We start from the raw sequence: 25000 nt of genomic DNA on the forward strand, positions 1-25000 counted from the left end.
GGTTGACAGGGGCCTGAGATCGGTTGATAAAAAAAGTCAAATGCATTAATTTATTTGATGAAACACGATGTATATTTGGAGTATCAGAACACAATTAATTTGAGTGCAAAACAGTTTGGGGAATTGTTTTAGAAATTTAATTAATTGATTTTTTAGTCACTCCAAGCTTTGTACCACTTCACAAAGTGTCATGAAAAAAAGTTTCTCTGTGTAGTCTTATTCTGCCACAATGTCCATCATGATACATTGCACGTATAGGATGTGGGCACTCTTCATTGGAAAAAAAGTTGTTTGATTATACATTAGCAATAAATCTAGAGATTTTATGAACCCTACAACAGCCTAGAGATTGGTGAAATTCTACACCAGCCTAGAGATTGGTGAAATTCTACACCAGCCTAGAGATTTGGTGAAACTCTGCCCCATTCTAGGCTGGTAAAGTGTCACCCAAGTCCATTTGCAATTTTTTATTTGCCATAGGTCATAGAGTGAAATTGTTTTGTTTGTTCATAGTTTTGATTTTGTGGTGAAGGGCTGTTGTTAATGGTTGTTCTCTTACTTATTTCATAGTTTTGATTTTGTGGTGAAGGACTGTTGTTAATGGTTGTTCTCTTACTTATTTCCAGGAAAACATAAACATGAATATACTGATGAACTTTTTAAATTAAAAAAAAAGTTTCATATAGGCAGTGTATGTACTGAATAATGTTGATGACCAATAACCTTATAGGGGGTTACATTGTTACTAATGTCAGTTCTGATTGAAAATGAATATATGATCATACTGCATTGTAGCAGTATCATTGATGGAATATAAATATTGTATTGCTCTTCTCTGTTCTATTATTTGTTTTGTTTTATTTTATAGTCTTCATTTGATCCATGATGACAGGCAGGTGTAACTATCAGGTTAACTGTCAAAATCAGAACTGCATGGTCACAGTATTCACCCCAATTATCTGGTTGCATTTGTAAGACACCTAATTTCAAAAGATTGTGAAGTTTTTAAAATTGATTTTTTCTGGTTTTGGTTTTCCATTTCTCTGAAGGTAAATATTTTAACTTTTTCTGTTGAAGATTAGAATTTTTATAGGTGTTAGTTGACAAGTTTCAGTTTGTGCATTAGCTATCTAGATACTGGTTTCATTTTTGTTCATGAGCATAAAATTTCATGGATATGTCAAAAGCTCTGTGATCTGGCTATGGTATTCAACAAATCTTTACTGTAACCACAGGACACAGTAAAGATATTATTTACATGTAAATGTTGCTATCCCCCCTCCAATATACCGTATAAGAAGAATTTTCAGCGAGGATTTAATTTTGGTATTTTTAGCATCAATTCATTCCAAATCAGAGGTGATAACTATCTTTAGTGGAATTATGAAGTCGCTAAAATTAGCTCTTGCTAAATATTTATACCCATAATTTATGGAAAATTGCTAAGTTTGTGTCTCGCTAAAAATACCACTTATGGTACCTTCACATTCACGTATTCCACAAAGCCATAAAAGTACACGGATTGTTACGATTTAGACATGGATACCGATGAGTGATTTACAAATGCTTGTGATTGACTACGAGTCGGAGATCCATAAGGACTCGTAAGAAAAATCCATGAGTGTGAAGGTGGTATTAATCGTAAAGTTTAAGTATGTACTTGTAAAGTAATCGTGTCTATACGTAAAGCTCGTAACGACTCTGAACAATCCGTAAAGCGATTGTAACCCGACGTGAATGAAATTGTAAATATCACTTAGGCATTTGTAATAATTCGTAAACTATCCGTAACATATCGTAAACTAACTGCAAAGATTCGTGAAAAAAAACTTTTTACAAGTGGTTTACGTCTTCTTGCAATCAGTTTACGATACTTACGGATTGTTACAAGTTATTTATGGGTTATTTACGGAAAATGAAATCTGGACAATTGTGAAATTTTTTTTGACATGTCAAAAAATTTGCCCATACTTTCACGGACACTTGCAAGTTGTGATGAGTTATTAACGGATACCGACGAGTGATTTACGAATGCTTGCGATTGACTACAAGTCGGAGATCCGTAAGGACTCGTAAGAAAAATCTGTGAGTGTGAAGGTGGTATTATACAGTACGGTATGATATTTCTCTTATTCTTTCCCATTGGACTAAATGATCAGGTCTTGCTTATATGAGTTTATAAGGTCAATATTACTTGATCATGAAATTGATGGGATAGTGCTCAGGACTTGCAAAACATTGAACTTTGCAAGTCTATAGTATATAATCAATATATAATAGATATATATGAATGTGCAGGTATGTTAAGGCAATACTGAGTCTGTTTAACATTTTCATCACACATTCTTTTAAAATCTTATTTCAACAGGTAAGCATTATGGTCATTGAAATGACAAGAACTATTTTGCTTCAGAAACATGTGCATCTTTATATATATGCATAGTGTAAAGAGTCTCTACAGCCTCTATATCATCATATGACATCACATGACCTTTATAGATATATTGCTATAGTGCCATATCAAGAAATTTAACATTACCCCGAGTTTAAAAATCTTTCGGTTCATAACTATTTAAAGAAAATATTAGAAGTTGTTGAAAACTGCTGCAGGAATTGCATCATTTCCTGAAGTAATGATCATCGCACATTGTTATGCTAAACCCTTCTCAACTTTTTGTACTGCTGCTAAAATCACACCATTTCCTGCAGTGAATAATTGTTACACATTTTTATGTAAAATCCTTCTCAACTTTTTCTTACTTTACACCAAAATTTCAAAAAAATTCTATCGCACTTAAGGTCGCTCCATCCTCATGTGACTTATCAATATTAATGGTTAAAAGTGGAAAAAAATTATAAATTTCCACTCAATATAGTTTTATTTAATTAATGACCAAAGAAAATGTGTATGTTGCCACCTTTTTAAAAAGGTCAGATACACGAAAACAGAAGTACACATCAACATCAGAAAATCACACATTTTCGTTAAACAGAATAATAAAAATAAATAAGAACTTGTTGAAATGACAAAATTTAAATATCAATAGTTTTAAAACACTGCTAATTCATAAATATGTATAGATTAATTGTGGATATTAGGGAAACCAATGTATAATAGACGTCCAGTAAAGGAAATTGCAGCATAGGAGTTATTGCCCTTGACAAAAAAGTTTTAATCATAAATAATTGATTATCTATGGAAAATATAAACTTTTTCAGTATTAATTGTTTACCAGATTTTTTATTATATCCAGTGAATAAAATTGCTAAGAAAGATATATTTCTATCATGCGCAATGTTTAAATTATTAAGATTTTCGCAAAACCCTATGACATCACATGAGGATCGATCAACCTTAAGTCATGATTCTATTGGCACTTTTCCGATGCATTATTTTTCAAACAAGATGTGCATTAGATGACTTTCAAAACATGCTGCATGGTTTTGAACTTCCATGGGAATTGTTGTCATGAAAGACAAAGGAAAGACTGACCAGGCTGTATAAAGGATTCTGAATGATAATGCGGTCTTTTTGGACCCCCCCCCCCAGGGAGCCTCCATGGCCGAGTGGTAAGAACATCGCACTTAAAATCACACGGCCTCTCACCTCTGTCGGCGCGGGTTCAAATCCCGCTCGCGCCGGTAAGTGAGAAAGTTTCCCAGTTTACTTTCGGAAGGTTGGTGGTCTCTTTCCAGGTACATTGTATCTGGGTTCTCTCCTCCACCAATAGGGGCCTCCGTGACCGAGTGGTTAGATCATTGCGCTCAAAATCACACGGCCTCTCACCTCTGTCGGCGCGGGTTCCAATCCCGCTCGCGCCGGTAAGTGAGAAAGTTTCCCAGTTTACTTTCGGAAGGTCGGTGGTCTCTTCCCAGGTACATTGTATCTGGGTTCTCTCTTCCATCAATAAAAACTGGGCGCCACCATATAACTGAAAAATTGTTCAGTGTGGCAGAAAACATCGAAACAAAAAAAAAAAAATCTTCCACCAATAAAAACTGGGCGCCACCAGATAACTGAAAAATTGTTGAGTGTGGTGGAAAACATCAATCAATCAATCAATGGACCCCCCTCCCCCTACTGTTGAAATATTTTTGATCCACCCCTGAAGTAGAGTATGTAATGTATAGATATAGGATGAAAATAAACCATTTCAAGGATTTACCTAGTAAGAATAACAACAGAATAGTAATGTTTCAAGTTGACATTACTTTTGTCACAGACAATTTCTTAAATAATGGTGAGGTTGAAATTCACAAACTGAGCATGCCTTTTTATACGCCCGTCGAAGATATTATGGTATGGCGTCGTCCGTCTGTCTGTCCAGACCTTGTGGGCAGGATACAGACTGAACCATAAGCCCTAGAACTTTACAACTTAGTACATTTGATCACCATGATGAGAGGAAGATGCCTATTGTTTTTGAAGGTCAAAGGTCAAGGTCGTAGTATCACTTTTTAGGAAAACCTTGTGGGCACGATACAAACTGAACCGTAAGCTCCAGGATATTATAACTTGGTATATTTGATCATCATGATGAGAGGAAGGTGCCTATTGTTTTTCAAGGTCAAAGGTCAAGGTCGTAGTATCACTTATTAGGAAAACCTTGTGGGCAGGATACAAACCGAACCGTAAGCTCCTGGATATTATAACTTGGTATATTTGATCACCATGATGGCAGGATACAAACCGAACCGTAAGCTCCAGGATATTATAACTTGGTATATTTGATCATGATGATGAAAGGAAGGTGCCTATTGTTTTTCAAGGTCAAAGGTCAAGGTCGTAGTATCACTTATTAGGAAAACCTTGTGGGCAGGATACAAACCGAAGCGTAAGCTCCTGGATATTATAACTTGGTATATTTGATCACCATGATGAGAGGAAGATGCCCATTTTTTCAAGGTCAAAGGTCAAGGTCATAGGTTTACTTAGTAGGAAAACCTTGTAGGTATACAGACCGAACCATTGGGGCTAGGAGTGTCAAATTTAATACGCATATACCTTATTCCAAGTGGAGGAAGTCCATTGAATCCCACTAAAATATGTTTTCCTTGAGCAAATATACAGGTGTATTATGCCACGTTGGCGTTGCTCTTGTTCTAGCTTTCCTTGTCAGTTAGCCTGATGGCAGTGAGGTATAATGTGATTCTAGATATAGCAGGTTTTTATAAACTCTTTCTTTGATTGGTGTGTTTGTTTCTATGTATTGTACATGTTGATTTAAAAGAATTAATTGATAGGATTATCCAAAGGTTCAGTGAAAGATAAATGATAAATATAGACCAAAAGTCGGCTAGAATTTACTTGTTACAAATTAACATTTCTATAGATGCAAATCAATTTTTTTCCTTTAAAAAGACTGCTGACATATCCCCTGTCACCATTCTAAGTAAAGCTGTTTGTTGAATGGTTCTGTAGAGATTTTGTTACTTTTTGGAGCAATTCAAATTTTAAAAATGGTTGCCATGGCTTTTGAGTGGCTAAGAAAAATCAACTTCCTCACGAAACCTTTATGGCTTTTGATTGGCGGAGACAAAATTGACCTCTCTAGAACACCTGTAACTTCAGTCACTATACAAAGTACAGGTATTACCAGTTTGAAGTATAATTCAATTGTAATTTGATAAAAGAAAGAAGTAAGTCATTTGTTTTAATGTATAAGATTTGGTGTCATCGTGTAGGAATGAAAGTACTATTAGCAGATGACTATTGCTATATTTAGGTTAAAATGATATACCAAAAGTTCATGTATTTAAAAGTAATCTGATGAAAATAGAGTACTAAATAAATGTCCACACAAATACATGCCCAGCTGATTAGATAAGATGTTATTGTTTGCTCACAATTTTATGTGTTTCAAAATTATCATCTATGTAAACTTCAAAAATTATTTTAATCATTGATTACTAACAATTATCACAAGTACCAAGTAAATGGCAGTACAAGAGATGAAATGTCACTTACATAACAACCAATTAACACACAAACATTTTCTTCATTACCAGGTAAGGGTCACATGTAAAGGTCATGTGTCTCTAATTAGGAAACATCTGACAGACTGTTAATAAAAATTAACAGCACTTCAAGCTATCAAGAGTGAAATTTGATAAAAGAATATATACTCAACTGGACCTAGAACAAAGAGATCAATGGTGTAGAGGAATATATACTCAACTGGACCTAGAACAAGAGATCAAGGGTTTAGAGGAATATATACTCAACTGGACCTAGAACAAGAGAGCAATGGTTTAGAGGAATATGTACTCAACTGGACCTAGAGCAAGAGAGCAATGGTTTAGAGGAATATATACTCAACTGGACCTAGAACAAGAGATCAATGGTTTAGAGGAATATATACTCAACTGGACCTAGAATAAGAGATCAAGGGTTTAGAGGAATATATACTCAACTGGACCTAGAACAAGAGATCAAGGTTTTAGAGGGATTGGGAGTTTGAGAAAATGGGAGAAAATTTGCTTAGTTTAATTGGGACCTGACTTTGAGAGGTTAAAGTTTGAGTCATCAAGAGTACATGATGAGTTTTCTGACTTCGAGAGATTAAAGTTTGAGCCATCGAGAGTACATGTTTTCATATTTTCTTCATGAAAGTAGGCCTTTATGTCACCCCATCATTTGTTGGCCATTTTGAATTAACTTATAAACTTGTGTTTCTGATATGCTACTCTTCTCGCAAACCATTGGTCTATCATACCATCTAAAAGTCAAGATTCTTTATGTCACATGGTATTTCAGGCTGCTTAGATGTAGCTAATAAAATCTCATATCTTTACATCATAATGAAATAACAGATTTATAATTGGTTCAGGAAAGGAGGATGGAGACAATTACATATGGATTTGTAAAATTTGAGAAATTCTTTTTTTAACCAATCCATGAGTGTGTGCTCCAGCTTACGCTTCATTCGGAACATTTTTTACATAGCTTTTTCTTTGCTGGGAATATATAGTCTAGAAGGATCCCATACATAGATCAGGCCTGGATTTCTTGGGGGGGGGGGGGGGGGGAAATTAAGTCGAAACTTGGACTTATAAGTCTGAGATTTTTATCAAATCATGACTAGTATGAAGATTTTTTTGAGAAATCCAAGCCAGACAATTTGAAATGATTGTTTAATTAATATGAATTAAATCATCACACCTGCGGAGAAATCCCATGTTCTGATTACGTCCTGTTGAGAATTTTTCACTTGTATTGAGACATCACCAGTTGTACTTAGCTAGTTAAGTACCACAAATTTAGACCTATCTGTAGCGCTCAGGGCCGTAGTATTGAGGGTTATTTAATGTGCCAATATACATTTATTGCATGATAGTGAGGGAGATATGAAGATTTATTCACCCAAGAAAAATCATATTCCCCGAGGGCAATCCTCATATCTCCCGAACATTTATGCAATAAATTGTTTATTATACCGAAACAAAGCAAGACTCAAAAGTGCATTTGAAATTGGAGACCGCTCATCTATACATTGTATGTAGCTGAGATCGTCCTAACGGTAACACCGTGCCGTCAACGTATTACGGTAGAAGGTACAAACAACGAAATACAGTGATATGATAACCAGTTTTTGTATTTCCATTCTCCTTGAATGCTGATTTACTTGCTTGTTTTTGTATTAACCAAAACCATGCGATTCAACTGTGTATCAGAGACCCGCATATTTTGTGCCTTACGAACTATGAAAGTAGAATGACTCGGACTTATTGTGATGTCACAATATACTTCGTCTACCTTGACGTTAAATTTATGGAAAATGTACGAGGCTGCCCAAGGGGTAAATATGATAGGGAGATTATGATATTTGAGAGGGAGATATGGAGTTTTGTCATCCCTGGCATGTGACCATCTAGACCAATCATATTACGCGTTGCATAGAATTCTCATACTGAGGTATAATAACATCTGCAGTGACATGGGACCGCCATTTATAAGGTCATATCCAAAAGATCCAATATTCTCAAATCTAAATGCTGAGCAATTGTCGACGGAGCAATCGCTACTTATGTTTTCTTCTTAGGGTTGACGTGACCATGGCACAAACGAGGCTCGAATTCAAAAACCCCTGGTTATGAAGCAAACACTCTTCCACTGACCGCAACCCATACTATGATACTGAAATATTGCGTCAATTTCATGACAAACTACGATGCCATCTCTACTCATTGACGTCACAAATTTCCTAGTGTCATCAACTTTTGGGGGGGGTAACCAAGTGCAGGATAATGTAATTACGATAATTGGAACCTGATTCAGAGTTTAAAAAATTAGAATTTGAAGATCAAAAAATAGGGTAGGGAGGGAAACAGAAACCACACAATTATTATTATGCCTAATGTAAAACTGATTCCCCTAACTAACCACATTAAATTTATTACATTGTACAACTATTACCATCAGAAATGTGATATCTTTTGTATTGTTTTTAGGAAGAGTCTGAATGATGACTTGAGGACAGGATCTCCAGTTTTGACTTTCCAAACTAAGGTAATAAGTTCTGTGAAATGAAATATTTAATTTTGCAAATAAAAAGATATTTGCTTTGCTGATTATTTCTGCATCATGGGCAATTATTGGTAAATTGAATTTGCAGTTTGAAGCCGTTAAATTGCTGACATTTTCAAAAAGGATATTTTTGTAATAAAACATTTTAATAGGCAGTAATTTTTGGTCATTAGGTTGAAATCAAATATTGCATCGCTTGCTTAAATACTTTTTAAAGACATATATGGCAGCTAACATTTAAAATGGGAAATTAATTGGCCAAAATGAATGTTCATTCATGAATCATAGACTCTGGAGTCATATTTTACATTAATCTCTTATGGTGTTACATTTATAATAAGGCTTTAGAGATAATTCCACAGAAAACGCACAAGGACAATTTTGATGTGGTGACTGTGACAATTTAAACCGTACTTTTTACTGCATGGTTCCACTTAAGAGGACAGATGAAGGACACACAGTAATAGACCTAATCAAGAGTTAAATACTTTTTTTAATTTGTCACAAATTACTTACAAAGAATATGTACTCTTACTGCAAGTCTCTTGTTTAATTTACTGGCAGTTAATGTAAATACTTCTAAATTGACACCTTCATTGTGTTTGGTAAGAGACACAAAGATGAAGTAAAATCTGCATAGTTTTGAGTAACTAATTTGTGTGGAGAAAGCTAAGGAAGCTGCCGATGTTTTGCTAGTTTGTAGATAAAAGTTACACTCAAACCAGACATTATTCACATTCAGAAAATGACATTTTCATTGGGGAAACAGGAATACATCAATGCTTGAATTATGTATATAATTATTCTACATGAAATTGCACAGTTATCAGAGGCTGCAATAAAGGCTTTTGTTGAATGTTTCTTTTTGTATTGTTTAAAAATTACTATTAGCACTATATATGTATAATTTAAATCTGTAGACTCGAAAAGTACATAAAATTTTAATACTGTAAACTAAATTTTGTTAGTGTTACATGTTCTTTGATTTATGAATAATTGACAAACTTTGTTTGCAAGGAGTAACATTCGTGAATGAGACAATGATGAGGTCATGAAACTTAGGGATCCAAACTGATACTGCGTGGGGGTATTACATCGAAATAAGGAAGTTTGTGATAACTCCAAGCAACATCCACGCAGATTCTCTATTTGCTCAGAGTCTTGAAATTGGATATGGTAAATCGGCTTTTGAGTCTTCTGCATGTTGATTGACTTATATTAAAATTTTAGGCATATCATAGATAAGAAATCTTGGAAGATTTTATAGGGGGTAAAAAGGTGAGAAAAGTTATTGATTTCTTTTTTAACAGGGGTTTACGGACAGACGGTTGGACAGACAAAAGGTGATCAGAATAGCTCAGGTGAGCTAAAAACAGTAGGCGCTAATTTGATTTCGCCCATTGAGATTAGCTTAATGGCGATGTAGCGGCAAAATCCTTCCTGATCGCTAGATAGTTCTCGAGCAAGTGTGACACCTTAAAAAATGAAATAAATACTGGTTGCAGTAATTACAAGGTTCATACATTTTACAAAGTATCATTAAACTTTACCTTATATAAGTACCATATATCAGATTTTTTCTGCGTGTATATCCAATTTCCACTTTGTTCATGATGATTTCTGTGTTGCGGAAAATAAATTAGCATTAATTTAATGCAAAGTTTTGTTTTAACCCCAAAAAGATGTTTTCGTGCTAGTTTAAGGACTGCAATTCTCCCTATTTAACGCAGAGAAAATATCATCTATGGTGGCAACCCTCAAATCCCCATTAAAAAATTTCTGGATAAGTCCCATAAAAGTATCCTATTTATATATGAGTTTATTCATTTTTGAATTATGAGATTCTGCCTTGTAATGTTTCATCTCTATCTTCAATTCGTACATTTGATGCAGAAATGTCAAACTATTTATGCAGTAATAGTCTATTTGTGTAAAACCTAGTCATAGACAAGGAACTTAATTCTACATCCTCAGGGAATTTTAAATGTACAATATATTGCCAATCTATTGCTCACAAATTTAAAGATAAATCATCTAAAGACATCTATATTAACTTGAAGTGAAAATTTATGTTCAAGAAATGTATCAAATCTTTTAATGTTTATGATATATTGGGATGTTTAAGATCAGGCTTTGCACTAAATTTACCTGTGATGCAGGTATATTCAAAGAAACCTTTTCCTATTCAAGGACAGTTCATCGGATTATGTATTGTCAAGAGAATTTATTGAGTGTTAAGTAGATGACATCAATTTGACATGGTAATTTTTGTGTATCACATGTTAAGGTTTCTTTATATAGAGCCTATTGGGATGCAATCTCTGCTAATAGTAGCAAAATCTTAAATTTAAAGATAGATTTTGAAAAGTGCTAACACGTACATTAGATTTTTTCCCCTGAAACAATTAGCTCAATGTCAGTTTTGTGAAGGATCGTGATAAATCTGGCATTTGAACTTAACAACGTCACCCCAATTTTTTTTTAAAATCTAGGAAACAATGATGATTAGGCAACGATTGGCATTTAAGCTGAATTTGAAGTTTAAAATTTTGATCTACTTTGAACATGTGGATGCTCTGTTCATATGTGGTTTACCTTTTGAACCAGCTTTGAACCACGAAGACTACAAATTATGCAAGTATTCTGACATGATTTGGTCCATTTTGTGTGGTCATTGCATAATGAATCAATATCAGGTATTGATTGGATGGAGTATGTAATATAAATAATGAGAAAGTTGCACTTGCATGCTGCTTAGAAACTGATGAAACGGTTCTCCTTTCTGTATTCAATTACTTCAGAATTTCTTTGTTCATTTTTCTAATACAATATATTCCTATAGCTTCTGGTGATTTCAGGTGTGTGCACAGGGATACCTATTCTCCAACAGATGGTAAATTTTTCTCACACTGGAAAACTTAGGCTGTCAGTGACACAAATTATAAAAAAAGAGATTTTTTTGTCAGTCTCTTTCATTTGCCTCTTCCGATAAAATTTGAGAAATATGTGTCAGAGAAAGCAGACATATGGCGGGAATGCGTCATATAAATTTTTGAAAATGTTCAGACACCTAATAGGCATATTGTCTATTCATTATATAAAAAGTCTCAAGGACAACAAGGGATGGAGACCATTGGAAACTGATATTTTCAAGACTAATTTTCTTGCTGTAATTAAGTGTGAAAGGTGTTACATATTTTTTAGAATTATACTTCCGTGTTGACATGTTCTGTTGAACAAGAACACACCATGGCAGTTATGATAATCCTTTCATCTTCGAAGTCAAATTATGTAAATGGTAAAAGAAACAGAAAAATATGCTGAGGTAGAAGACAGCATGTTTTTTAAATCATGTCTGACGACTAGAAGAATGCACAGCGAGATTTTATGTCAATTTTTGTGAAGAAGCAGCAATGAAGACTTAATATGAAATTGATCAGAAAATTTCTTGTGAACCTTTTATTGGATATGTAAAATGCCTGCTAATCTAACGAGTAGTAAGGAAGGTATCAGGAGAATCTTGGATCTGTTCCAGTGGTTTTTATAATAAATGAATATGGCATCTTGGCAAATTTCTTTTGTGTTGTTTATTAAAGTCTAAAGACGCTGTAGAATAATCTACATTTATCATTGCTTTGTTTTAAAATGAGTTGGACGTTAAAGAAGGCATCTTCCCTGTTTTCTGCTAAGTCTTAGGCCTTATCTTCCAACTTGGATCCCTAAACTGCTCAGATGTGGAACAATGAAAGTTCTAGTTGATAATTTTCAGATCTGACTTACAGATCATTGTGATGGCTTAAGAATTTACAGATGTGAAAACAAATGGCATTTTCTCTTCTGTAGATACAAAGTTTTACAATGAGTGACTGTGTAGTTTCTAAAAATAACCTTTCCTCTCGACTGTCATCACACAGTATGCATTTATGATGATAGATAGATAAAACAATATACATATATTTTAAGCTATTGAAGTTGGTGGTGTATCATTTTGCCAATTATTGAATGTGACAACTTAAAAGACATTAAAGCTATAGAATTTATTTTTTTTGGATTTTTTTTACATTTTGCATAATAAATATTACTCATTCTGTCACTTCTACTGTATTGTCGACCACAGAAGTGTTTTGACTCAGAACCAATATGCACAAAGAATTCTTACATTTGTTTACTTATTACAAAGAATTTTCAAGGGCATTAATGATCTTGGGGTTCAGACAAGTTGTTTTGCATATTTTGCTAGTGATGGTATATTTGTTAGCAAAAATGTATGAATATACAGTTGAACTTCCGTATGTCGAACACTGATATCCTGAATACCATGGATATGTCAAAGTGATTCAGAAGTAGCAGTAGTAATGGGCAATGGGGGGGGGGGGGGGGATTAATCGATAATCAGATTAACCTGATGCACCTTTTGGTTGATTTATCGAAAAATAATCGAATTTCATTCATTTCAAATTTATGACATAAATATAATGAATTTACTTTATTTTTTACCATAAATGTTCTTATGGGATCCGGGTTAGAATAGGGCCTCAGTACCCCTTGCTTGTCGTAAGAGGCAAAACCTGAGGTTCTGTGTAATAGCAGGTGTAGCACGATAAAGATCTCTCCCTGCTGAAAGGCCGTAAGTGCCAAGCATAGGCCTAAATTTTGCAGCCCTTCACCGGTAATGGTGACATCTCCATATGAGTGAAAGATTCTCAAGAGGGATGTTAAACAATGTTCAATCATTCAATCTTATTGGAGGACTCAGCTCAGGCATTTAGTCACGACAGGAATATTCGTATTATTAAAAAACAAAACAACTGATGTCAGCGATTTTCAAAACAACAATCGATTATTCACATCGTTTCAGTTATAGCGACCACCAATCAAAAGCCGGCGATAATCGGTACATTACTATTCGGAAGTCTCAATCACTAATTCTAAATTAAGTATTTTACTCTCTATGTCTTGAATCCTTGGTTATCTTGAAGTTTTTGCTCAGTCCCATTAAGTTTGAGAAACAAGGTTTGACTGTATTCTTAAATTCATTGATTTTCAAATTTTTAAATTGAAGGAGGTTTTTGCACAAAATGTGTAGATTTCCTGCTATTATGGCCATTAATGTTGGCTTTTGAATTTACCACATTTTTAACATGCATTTTTTAAAATCAACTAAACGTTTTGTTTATAGATCTTTCTATCGTTTGTAAATTGTACAGACATTCATTTTTTGTTTGATTCAGCTCAGGAAACAAATTTTTTTTTTCTGGTTTGGTTTCAGGGTCGTCAATCTCTTTGAATTGGGTCCGATAAACGGACCCTTCCCATTTGGGAACAACACCCCACCCCCCCAAATTCCCAATTTACTTATCTAGAAATTCCCATTATCACAAACTGTTACATCATGTGTATAAAAAAATTAAACCGTGTTAGTTTTGTTTTTACTTATAACTTCTTGCACATTTTCGACAATTAAGGCACGAAAAGTAAAATTTCCCAATTTGACCCAAAACATCGATAATTTTCCCAATCTAATGGGACTCGGATCCTGTACCAAAAAGGACAGAGACAGCCCTGGGTTTTTCTTCGAGAGTTTTGGGTACTAAAAAATGAGAGTTCACTTGCTTAATTTACATAGGGGGGAAAATCAGGACTGGTAACGAAATTACTTTGAGAAATTGAAAACTTCCAAGTTCAAGCCATCAATAGTCACCTGTATGTTAAATTGTTTTGCTAGTATTCTCATGTAGTGTAGATTCAAATTTGTTCATACCTTGACCTTGAGGGTCTGTGTGGATCATAAATAGGATTTAATATGTGGGAAAATGCAGTTGCCCATGTGAACAGTATGATCCTTTGGCCTCATGTTCCCTTCCAAGGAAAATTCAAAAAAAGGAATGATGAAGATAGAGTGCAGTGTATGAATCTATCTCTAGAATTAATGAACCAAGAAGGTCATGACTTGTATGAAAGTTTGCACATCTTGATTCCTGCACCAGGGTGGGGATATAATAGGGTTTAATGATAACATAGGAGTATAGAGAACATTTCTATAAAAGTCTTGTAAATAAGAAGTCTTGTAAATAAGAACCACATGGGTACTATTTTTATCAAACTGATTTGGAAGCGTCCTTATATATTTGAACTGGCATTCTTTAATCAGGTGATATCCTAGTTGCAAGGTGCATCCACAAAATTTAAGGGAGAGGGGAGGGTGTTGCACCATAGATGACACAATTATACCTTTTCTGCTGGTATTGCAGCCCCCATCTTGAGAAACTGTAACCTAAAATTTACAGCAATTAGAGACAAATATAGAGGTAATACTTGAGCTGGATTTAGTTCCACTACTTGTCAAGGCACATTCTGAAAAGTTTTCAAAGGGGGGGGGGGACCTTATAGGACACTTTTTTGCTGGGATTGCAACCCACCACAGGACAATCAAATTAGTAAATATTGTAAAAGGAAATGTAACCTCCACTACCCCCTCGGTTCCTTCACTATCCTGTACAATAGAGAAATTCAAAAGACGTAGAAAATTTTTAATGAGAGGATTAGGACTAATATAATAGCTCCTTTATAATTCTCATAACTGGATAGTTCTTGTGATATGAAGTCAGAAACAAATACATGTATCTCTTACTGATGTCTATACTGAATGATATGGGGTTTTGAGAAATGTGTAGGTGTTTCATAAGCTCAAATCATCATGGGGTAATACCTGGAAAAGTTAACTTTCATTGACAATTAATTAAATACACTGCAAAGAAAGTTTATAAGTTTTGCTAGACAGGGAAGACATTGGCCTGATGTTGTTAGATACATGAGAAAAATCCATGTCTTTAGTTTGCCATAGTGACTGACAAAAATAATGGAGTGTATATTTTTGTTATATTGAACATATACCACAGTGATGTGCAACATTGGATGAAGATTATAAATTTAAGTCTCAAAGAGGTAACACAATATCAGTGAGAGAGGAGCACCACTGAGATGATGTAACTAGTCTTGAAAATGAAAGAATTTATAAATTACATGATAGGATTGGCTAGAAACCCTTAGGTACACAATACAGCAGTAGCATCGCGTTGTCAGTATAGCTCACTCCTCAGTCCACACTTTGAATCTACTCACTGCATCAATTATGAATTATAAATCGTCTTTGTGTGATAGTGTTGTTTTCATAGAGCATTATAATTATAGCAGTTGTGTAATATGTATCGTTACTTAGTGAAAGCAAAGTTTGAAAAATGATGGCTATCTATATTAAAAGCTTTTTGTCAGAGAAATATTTCGAGATCCTACAATATATTCATTTGATGATGTGTTGGTAATGATAAAATATGAAGATGGAGAAAACTTGGAGAAAGACTTCATTAGTAACGATACATCAACACTTGAACATGTGTTACTTTTATCACCTCTGTAAGAATTGTCTTTGCAATTTTGGATAAAACAGAACTTTTAGACTGACATTTTTTTTTCAATTCTTTTGATTAAAAACAACAAAGTCTCAGAAAGGCATTCATTATGGAGGGCTGGTTTGAATTTGCGAAAGAGTGCGTACCACCCAGTATACTCCCTACAGAAAAATCAAATGAAAATACTATTAGACAAGCTTTTTAACTACCGTGTGTTTATTTATTTATGACGCAAGAATTCAAGATTTGTCAAAGTGAGTCTCCAAAGGTTGGCATGATGGAGACAGACAACTTGTCTTTTTTCCAAAGAAGAGCAGCAAGTTCATTACACTTGGAAATAGGATAAAACTGATGTATCGTCTATAAGGCTATGAATAAAGCGTTAATTCACAGCATAAAAAACTAGGAATCAAACATTACATGCAGTCGATCTACTAATTAAATTGGGAGATTCAAAGGGATTAATATTTGTTTTTCACTTCAAAGATGGTCCATCACCATAAATTTTTCATTTCAATCACACATGTGCTATGAACTCATTAAATAAAGAATTATTATGGATTTTTTCTACATAGATGTATTGATGAGGGAGTTCTCTAGAGGCCTTCATAACAACATGAAACTTTTATTGCATACACCTAGATGGTCAAATTTCCCCAAGGAATTTTAAAGTTTATCACTAATTGACGTTTTATAGTACTCTTACATTGCTTGTTGGTAATTTTGAAGTAAAATTCAACTTTATATGGAATGTGTTATATTGCAAATTTCTAAAAGAAACTCGTCGGGCCGCACAGGGCAATATGTAGTCTTAATTGAACTTCATCGAGTTTTAGGAAGATAATTATTTTTTCTTCCAGTTTTATGACAGACTTTATTTGTATGAAATTCAATAACTGGGAGAAGGATACCTATCTGTGTTAAAAGTTAGGACACTTTCCTTGTCCAGTAATTCAATTCACTAATGGGTTGTAATGTCACTTCTGTTCAGAAATGCAGGACTCCTGTTGAGGGAAGGATCTTGTTAGAAGTGAGACTTTTTTGAAAGCAGCAGTTGCCAACCAGTCCTGTAATGGCTGTGCATTCTAGAGGGTTTATTACAAAATACATGACTAAATCATTGGCTCAAGGGGGGAGGGACAGGGCATTTTCTTCTTTATCAATGGTTGTTTCTCATATTTATCCCACATGGTTCTGTGGTTTAGGTTTTCAGGACTCGGACCCTGTTTGGCATAATTAGCATTTAAACACAGAAATTTGCTGAGTTCTGACCATTCTTTGACCAGTTGAATTTGATTGTGCACAAAATATTCAACCATTGATTATTCAGTCTCATTACAAGGAGAGAATCACTAGATACAAGAAAGAGGTTAACTTACCACTCCTCTTGCAACTTTTAGCAAGAACTCAGGAGTGAACTTTAAATTCTTCCTTTGAAATCTTGCAATTTAAGGTTGTTTTAAATCTTGTCCTCTGTGGTCATTTGAAGATGCATCAGATCCAAGAGTTAGAGAGAAAAAATGTCTAGATTTGCGTCCCTCTGAAACATAAATTGAAGGTATCTCTTTCAAAGCATGCAGTTTAAAGGTTGAACTAGAATATTGCTTTTTGCCAAGAGCTCAAAGATGAAAGATTCCAAACTCAAAAGATTATGAATTACTCTGAATATGATATTTATTGCCTTAACTTTTTGATTTATGAAAAATCAAGCAATTTTGTGTGGATATTGTTTCTCAGATCGTGGGGATAAGATGACAGACCTGTGATGTACTTGCCAGGTCAAGATAGGAGTCTGACCACAGGAGTAAAAGTATGTTTTGAAAACAATAACAATAGATGTTATCAATTACCTTCGTTAGCGACTACATTAGCTGCATGTATACAGAAAATGAAAACAAAAAGCTTCACATCGTTCTTTTACAAATCGTGTCCGTTTTTTCCTCTTTGCTTTGCAAAAACATGATACAATATAGGTAGTAGTTTCATAACCGTAATTTTAAAGTTCACTTTTAGTACAAACATGCTATAATGAATTGCAGTTGTCCTTTTGTCAATCACTATAGAAACACAATTGATATACAGAAAACATATGAGGTGGAAATTCAGATTGGAAAAGGGATATTTTTTGGGGTTTTAAAACTTTTCATTTATTTGGAATTGCTAGAGACTATTAATGAATTATTTAGATTAAATGTAGGAGGGCAATTCCTCTAAGGAAAAGTTGAAGTTGCTTTCGTACATATTTAATGAAGGCACAAACTCCCTTGAGAGTCTAGTACCTAGTATATACAACTTTATGGCTCTTTTTCGTCACTTATATATTCAGGCATGTTTTATCTGTATACATGTAATCATTTGAAGGAAATGGGTACATTACATGTAGGTAATTCACTGCCATGGTTTCTGATTTTAAACTAAGCAATAGATTGCATCACATTTTGTTCGTGTTACTGCACGTTTTCATCATCTGCATCTTTTAGATGGAAATATTCTCAAATTATGTATATATCGCTGACTGTAGATTCAGTTCAAATTACTGAATGACTGTGGAACCATTAGATTTCGATGGGGCTTGGTACTCCTTTCTCACAAATTTCAATCACAATGAAATACACAATCTATATAATGTGTCCATGTACAAAAATCATATCCACGAAATTACATCCCAACAAAACAGTAAAATATTGACAATCCATGAAAATTGGCCCCCACGAATTTTCATGATTTCACAGTACCCATAAAGGAAGCTTGAAATGATACCTGTCATTTAAATGTTCAAGCAGCATAATTTAAACATTCGATAATTTCAGCAATTGTTCTGAACAAGTTAATGATATAGTTCCACGGGCAGTATTTTTGTACCCTATAGTTTTTAGTTGGTTTTATGTTTTAGTGTTTTTATGTTGGGTATGTCTAATTAAATCCATCAAGTAAGGTTTGATTGGATTTAAAGAGACTTTGCGTACAGAAAGAGTGTTAAAGACATTGGACGTGTCATTTAGAACTATCTTTTTTGCACAAAATTGAAAACCATTTTGAAATGCTGTGGTTTGATGTTATTTTCATCTGAAAATTGATTAAATCTCCACAATTTCGAACCAATATATCAAAGGGACCCAAGTATTGATCCAAGGATGCAGATATAGTATTATTTACTGTTTGTCTAATAAATTTGTTTTTAAATGTTTGTCTCTGTAGACTGCAATGACAACATAACGTCTGTGGTTTGTCCTCCCAACGAGGGATTTCACTGGGTTGAGATTTAAGCTCTTGTTATTGACTTCGATGAGTAGATGCTGAAGAGGAATTTGGCCAGAACAGAATTTTCAATGACTTGTGTTAACAGTTAAGATAACTATTAAATAGAAATGACCATTGGCTCCAGCAAGGCCAGATATTCTATTGATTTTTTCCCTTACAATCTTTTGAAGGCAGAGGAACACATGGGAAAGAATTGCAAATTTTATACTAAAATGATTGAACAAATCTCCCAATATATTGTTGTTGTGGAGACCAACAGAAAATGTTTCTGTCCATTGTCAGAATAGATGTTTAGAGATAATTGCTTTCATTTTGTTCCCAGACCTTGGAGAAGATCTAACTGAAATTGTTGCTTGAAGATTTAAGTTGAATTTTGAAAAAACATTTAGAAGTTTACAAGGGGAAATTTTTTTTATATCATTTTATAATCTCACTGGCACCAAGCACTAATGTTCATCAAAATGAAGTTGTTCAGACATGACATTAAAGCACTGGTTGCATTTAAAAAGAAATCCTGCCTTTACTGAATTTACATCCTCCATCTGAAATAAAATTTCAAATATGAAGACTGCTGTAATGCACAAGGACCTGTTGAGGATAAAACCAAGGGGCAATTAAAGTACAATTTTAAGCACTTCAAAACTAAGTCGGAGATTATTATTGAAATAAAAATTGTGTCAAGGACCTTATACAATTTTGATATAACATGAATATCCTGAAATGGACTTGCATATTCAGTACTGCTGATGAAATCAAAGGCACATGTAATGCACAGCTATTCAAGTGTGTCTTCTGCAAGGAGCAATCATTATTTCGTCATTAGAAAATCAAAAGTTTTCCACTTAGTAGATTCTGTCTTTCTTTAGATAGGAAGTTATTTTTGGGTCACAAGTTTGAAGTACTTCATTCACATAACTAAATTCAAACTTTAAGCTTGAGTACTTGAATTTAGAAACATGTATCATATAACAAATATGTAATAATTTGAAATGAATTTGCTTTACATTGTGACTACTACCAGATGAGAAAGGTCATATGCATGCTTTACAATGAATGTTGGCAGTTTGTTGTTTTTATACTTTTGCATGCCATACAGGTATTGAATTTCTTTGAGGACTTAGTTTCTGTGGTCTCTGGTCTTTTGCCCCATCAGTTTATATTTAATTCACAGTAGTTTCTGTGATCTCTGGTCTTTTGCCCCATCAGTTTATATTTAATTCACAGTATTTTTAAAGCTAGTATCTTAAGACAGTTTGACCTGTTTTTGGTTGACCGGATAGGAAAGTTTTAGGTGGATGATGAGACTGAGCTTAGAAGATCTTTTAAAATTGAGTAACTTGGTTTCACCTGAACATCTACTGAAGGTAGTTTTGGTTTCTGTTTTAAATTTGTTACTTAATTCCCTACATCAAAAACACTTTTAAAGTTATTAGGAAAACTTGAAAACAAGTTATATTTAGCCTTTTCATTTTCTTCTTCTGCCAATTTCATTCAGTTTTAGTGCATTTCAGAGTATTTTGAAAATGAATTTTTAAGAAACTTTGGAAAAAAATATGCTGTTTTTTTAAACAGAAGCCAGATGTTGCTAACCTTTATAAAACTAAAAATTTACATTGCCTAGGTGCGTTTCTGTGGTGTATCATTTAATTAATTGCATATTGCAAACATTGCCTGAAATTCAGAAACAAATTTTCTGAAGTTTTAAAGAGGGACTTGTGAAGTGTTTGAAGAATTAAGCACTTAGTACGATAGGGTTACTAAAAGATCTATTTAAAATCTGCTGTAAAGAAATTTCCTTTTCCTCTTAAAACAACAGTGGTAGATCAGTTAAATATATTTTCATTATTGGCATCAGAATTCACTTGCAAAAATTTGGTTTCAGAAAGCTGTTTCACTGATGATAAATTAATGCAAGTTTTGTTCACTTTGATATTTTCTTCATGTAAATTTTTCTGGAAACTGTTCTGTGTTTATTCACATTCTTCTCATGTTCAAACAAATTAATTTCTCCTCTTTGATGTTTTAATTCATCGGAAGAATCTGGTCTCAATAGCAAAAGTCTTCATTTAAACAAAATTTGAAGAAAAACTTTGAGTCAAGCAGTAGTACAAGTTTTATTTATCTATTTGTTAATGCTACTTTGGGCAAGAATTTGTGTATTTTTTCTTACTCTTTGTCTAGTCGTGCCAATATTGATAGGAAATGATTCAACAGTTTTCAATGATGTTTTGGCACTTTGGAATAATAGCTGAGCTCATACTGAAAGAGTTGAGGTATATTTACTGAAAATTCTCGTCAACAAGCAGTCATTACAAATGATTATAGTGCAAGCGTATAGCTTTTGTTCTCTGCTGCAGCTCGTGATAAAAGCCAAGAAATATTTGATACGGCATGAATTAAATTTTGCAGTAGCCCAAGAAGAGTATAGGCAAAAATTGCAGGTGAAGATCTGAATGGGTTGTAAACCAATGTTGGCATGTCAGAACGTTTTACATATCAATATCCGCCAAATCTGTTGGGCTCAGCAGCAGTGTACATAGGATGCAAAATGCCCCCAAGACCAGATTTAACCTGTCCAGATTTCTTCTTCACTTTCTCTCACCCCTCACTGTTTTAATTATACTCCTTCTAAGATATCAATGTTTGATTTCTCATCCAGATTCAAAGATTTAATCTTTTATTTTTCTTTCCTCAGCTTCAACTGCTAATTTCCTCTATCATCTTTAACAAGGGCCAGAAAGGAGTGTTAGCTGATAGTATAGGGATAAGGTGGGAGAAGGCATGCAGTCGTTCCCTACTGTGTGATTACATGGACTTCTAGAGGGGGGGTATGACAGTATTGGGGGATGGATGGTATTTGCCAATATGCATACATAATCAGATTTCAATGCAAAGGCTTTGAAGTCTGTGTTGATTTTTATTGTTGTGGTTGGGGAGATATTGTCAAGATGCCCATATTGATAATTTAATTGTAATGAGTTTGTATTGGCAATCAGTAGAATTGCTGATTTGAAAGGATAATGACTTCAACATTGACCAAGTGGCTATTTCTTGATTACTGAAGTTCTGGTACACTGTCTTAAGAATGACCTCCTCTGCAATAAAAATTTTATGGAAATCTTCCCATGGTATTGTAATTACAACACTGATCATCTTATACTGAATTGATTAAATTTTGAAAAATGCGGGGGAACACAGTTTCAGTAGTTTGTAAATTGCAAAGAGAATATTGTTTCCCCACATATTTTCATTATAATCTGACATTATCTACGATATTGATTTGAAGATTTTAGAACATGAAAGATGAAGTTTGTTTGAGTTTGCATGCTGAAGGATCTGATGGAATGTCCATCCAATATTTCATTATTTATATATAACTGGTTCCTCAATTGCCCAAATACCTTGTGTTGGCATGTCCAATTTGGACAATTTCAGTTTCCTGTGCATGTCAAAGTGGTTAATATGGAATTGGTGAAGGAGGCAATTGGAAGTAAAGTGAATGTCCAGCATTAAAATGGAATCTAAGTGGAGTGGTCATCCATATGGAAAGTTATGGCCTTGAGGAAAAAAAAAGTTGTTTGGTCAGCATCAGATAATTAGCTAAATGCCTATGTAGAATAATCTACTCTGTTGTATGCCATTAGCCATAATTAATAGTGAAAATTTGTTAATTGAAAAGCTTAGATAAGTTTTAGTGTAAATTTATCTTGGCTACTGTCTGTATATTGGCTGCAGCACATGTGCACTGCCAAGGCTCAGCATACATGTATATTGTTCCCCTGAAGGATTAGAGTTTTGACCTCCCAGAACAAAAGCATTACAGGCTTTGAAAAACATTGGCAGACAAAAAATATGGTTTCTTTTTTCTCTGTGATTGTATCAGTTTTAACATTTTGAACACAGTTGATGTGCATAAAAGACTGGTAGGTTTGTTTTATGGTATTGTAATTTGTGAATCTATGGGTTTTCAGCTCTGGAGACAAACTACAGAAACAGAAATTACATTAAAATCATATAAATGAGCAAATTCTGAAGAATAATAGGCATTATAATGACCTATTCACGTAGGAATGATCTTCAGTGAACCTTCAAAATCTCAGATTTCCCACAATTCTAAGTTGCGTTTTCTTCTTTTTAGCTCATGTTTTGTGCGAGTGTCATCCAATACAAGTACAATGGATAAATTACGTTTGAACTGTTACATGCAATGGTGAATAATGTTCACAATTAATTAAGCCTCAAGTCCTACTTTACTTGGGCTTGGATTTTCAAATTAGCTTTTATGCTGCATTAATCATAATCATTTCTTCCACCAGGTATTCATTTCAAATTTTTTTCTAATGAAAAATCGTTATTTTTGGTCACAAGAAAATCAAGTTGCATTGATTTGAAGTTAAATGATGGCAGCCCTAGGGACAAATGGAGTTATTGTTTGAATAATTGATCGAATTCAACTTTTTAAATCATGTAAATTTTATGAAAAAAATCTGTCCAGTTCCATTGCAGATATTGATTTGAAGTTGTAAGAATCTACTTTTTCAACATAGCACATTGCAGAATTGATTATTTATGGAGATTTCATTGCCTTGGAAATTTTGTTTTATGGGATAAATTCTTGATTTTCCATGGCGATTATCAGTCTTTATTTCTTGACAAAATTATTGATTGTCCTGCAATTTATAAAACATTTTTTAAGCCCCTCTTATTGTCAAAAGTTAAGGATCTGGCTAATTTGAGTTGCCACACTCCAGGAAATCCAAGTTTAGTATTGATAGATCATATTAAAGTGACTCTCAGTGTATGTCATTTCCTGTCCAAGGTTTGAATCTTAATGCAGTAGATAGGTATAAATTAAATGTTTGTGTTCTATAGCATTTCTTTTAGTCATGGTAATTTGAACCTTGAAAGTATGGAAAAATCATCTGGGTTTTAGTTATTTTTTTTATTTTATTTTTTTTTAATTTTTTTTTATACAGATGACGATTGAAATTTAGCATGTGAAAATTGAAAAGTCAGAGAGCCATAGATCATTTTGTTCTCTTTATTTTAGAAGTTTGATTTGAAATAACAGAAAATTGAAGTTTTATATTGAAATCTTTTATTTTGATGAAAAAGTTTTTGCTCTCAATAATCAGAAAGTGATGCAAGACTGAAATGATTGTTCTGAGTATTGGTAAAATCCGTTTGGTGTGGGGGAGAGCAGGAGATATCTTAATCGTCTTTGAAGATGCAGAAGAAATGGCAGACATGACAAGTATATTATCCCATGATTGTAGCACAGGTGAAAATGGCAATGGTAGAAAAAAATGCTCCCTGATTGAAAAAAGTTGATGTGTGGTTTTTATTTTCATTCCTTGCGAAGAAACACATAGAACAATGCCTGTGCTAGCAGGGGGAGATCCTATTGTCAAAATATCAAAATAAAGAAAAACTGATCCGACTGCATTCCTTCTGTAAGATTTACTCGTGAGCCTCCGTGCTGAAAAGTCATTCTAAGTGCGGTGACTTTTGAGAAGTGACATATCTACACAAAAGTTACTAAGATGATGAGGAGTGGATCTGACATTTGGAACTTGAACATCCAAGTTTTCACTGTATCACATAAAACAATTGTACAGTATATTTATTGTTAATGAGGGTGATGGACAGAATAGGGTTGCCATAGAAACATTATAGCTGTAAATTTCAGATGTATCACACCACCTTGTTTGGAGAACAAGGAGATGATAGTTTAAGAAATTGGAGCTTCATTACCAGGGCTGGGATGATACTTGGAATTTGGCACTTCTTATATTAATATTTA

General features: G+C 33.9%; 1 protein-coding gene across 18 annotated transcripts in view; it reads left to right on the plus strand.

The window, feature by feature from the left end:
• Nucleotides 1-25000, plus strand: part of LOC125668277 (caspase activity and apoptosis inhibitor 1-like) — a 122078-nt gene that overhangs the window by 14377 nt on the left and 82701 nt on the right. For 6 of the 18 annotated variants that reach the window (XM_048902191.2, XM_056163479.1, XM_056163480.1 and 3 more), the window contains 2 exons: nt 8452-8509; nt 9545-9703. The exons of 1 other annotated variant lie outside the window; for it this stretch is intronic. The gene's annotated coding sequence lies outside the window, so the exon portion shown is untranslated. Of the gene's footprint in view, nt 1-7114; nt 7555-8451; nt 8510-9544; nt 9704-9837; nt 9889-11385; nt 11421-17673; nt 17747-25000 lie in introns of those variants that run through there. 11 more of the 18 variants (XM_056163478.1, XM_048902190.2, XM_048902201.2 and 8 more) reach the window with 6 other exon arrangements.

Source organism: Ostrea edulis, chromosome 4, assembly GCF_947568905.1.
Source record: "Ostrea edulis chromosome 4, xbOstEdul1.1, whole genome shotgun sequence".
In the NCBI taxonomy this organism is placed as follows: Eukaryota; Metazoa; Mollusca; class Bivalvia; order Ostreida; family Ostreidae; genus Ostrea; species Ostrea edulis.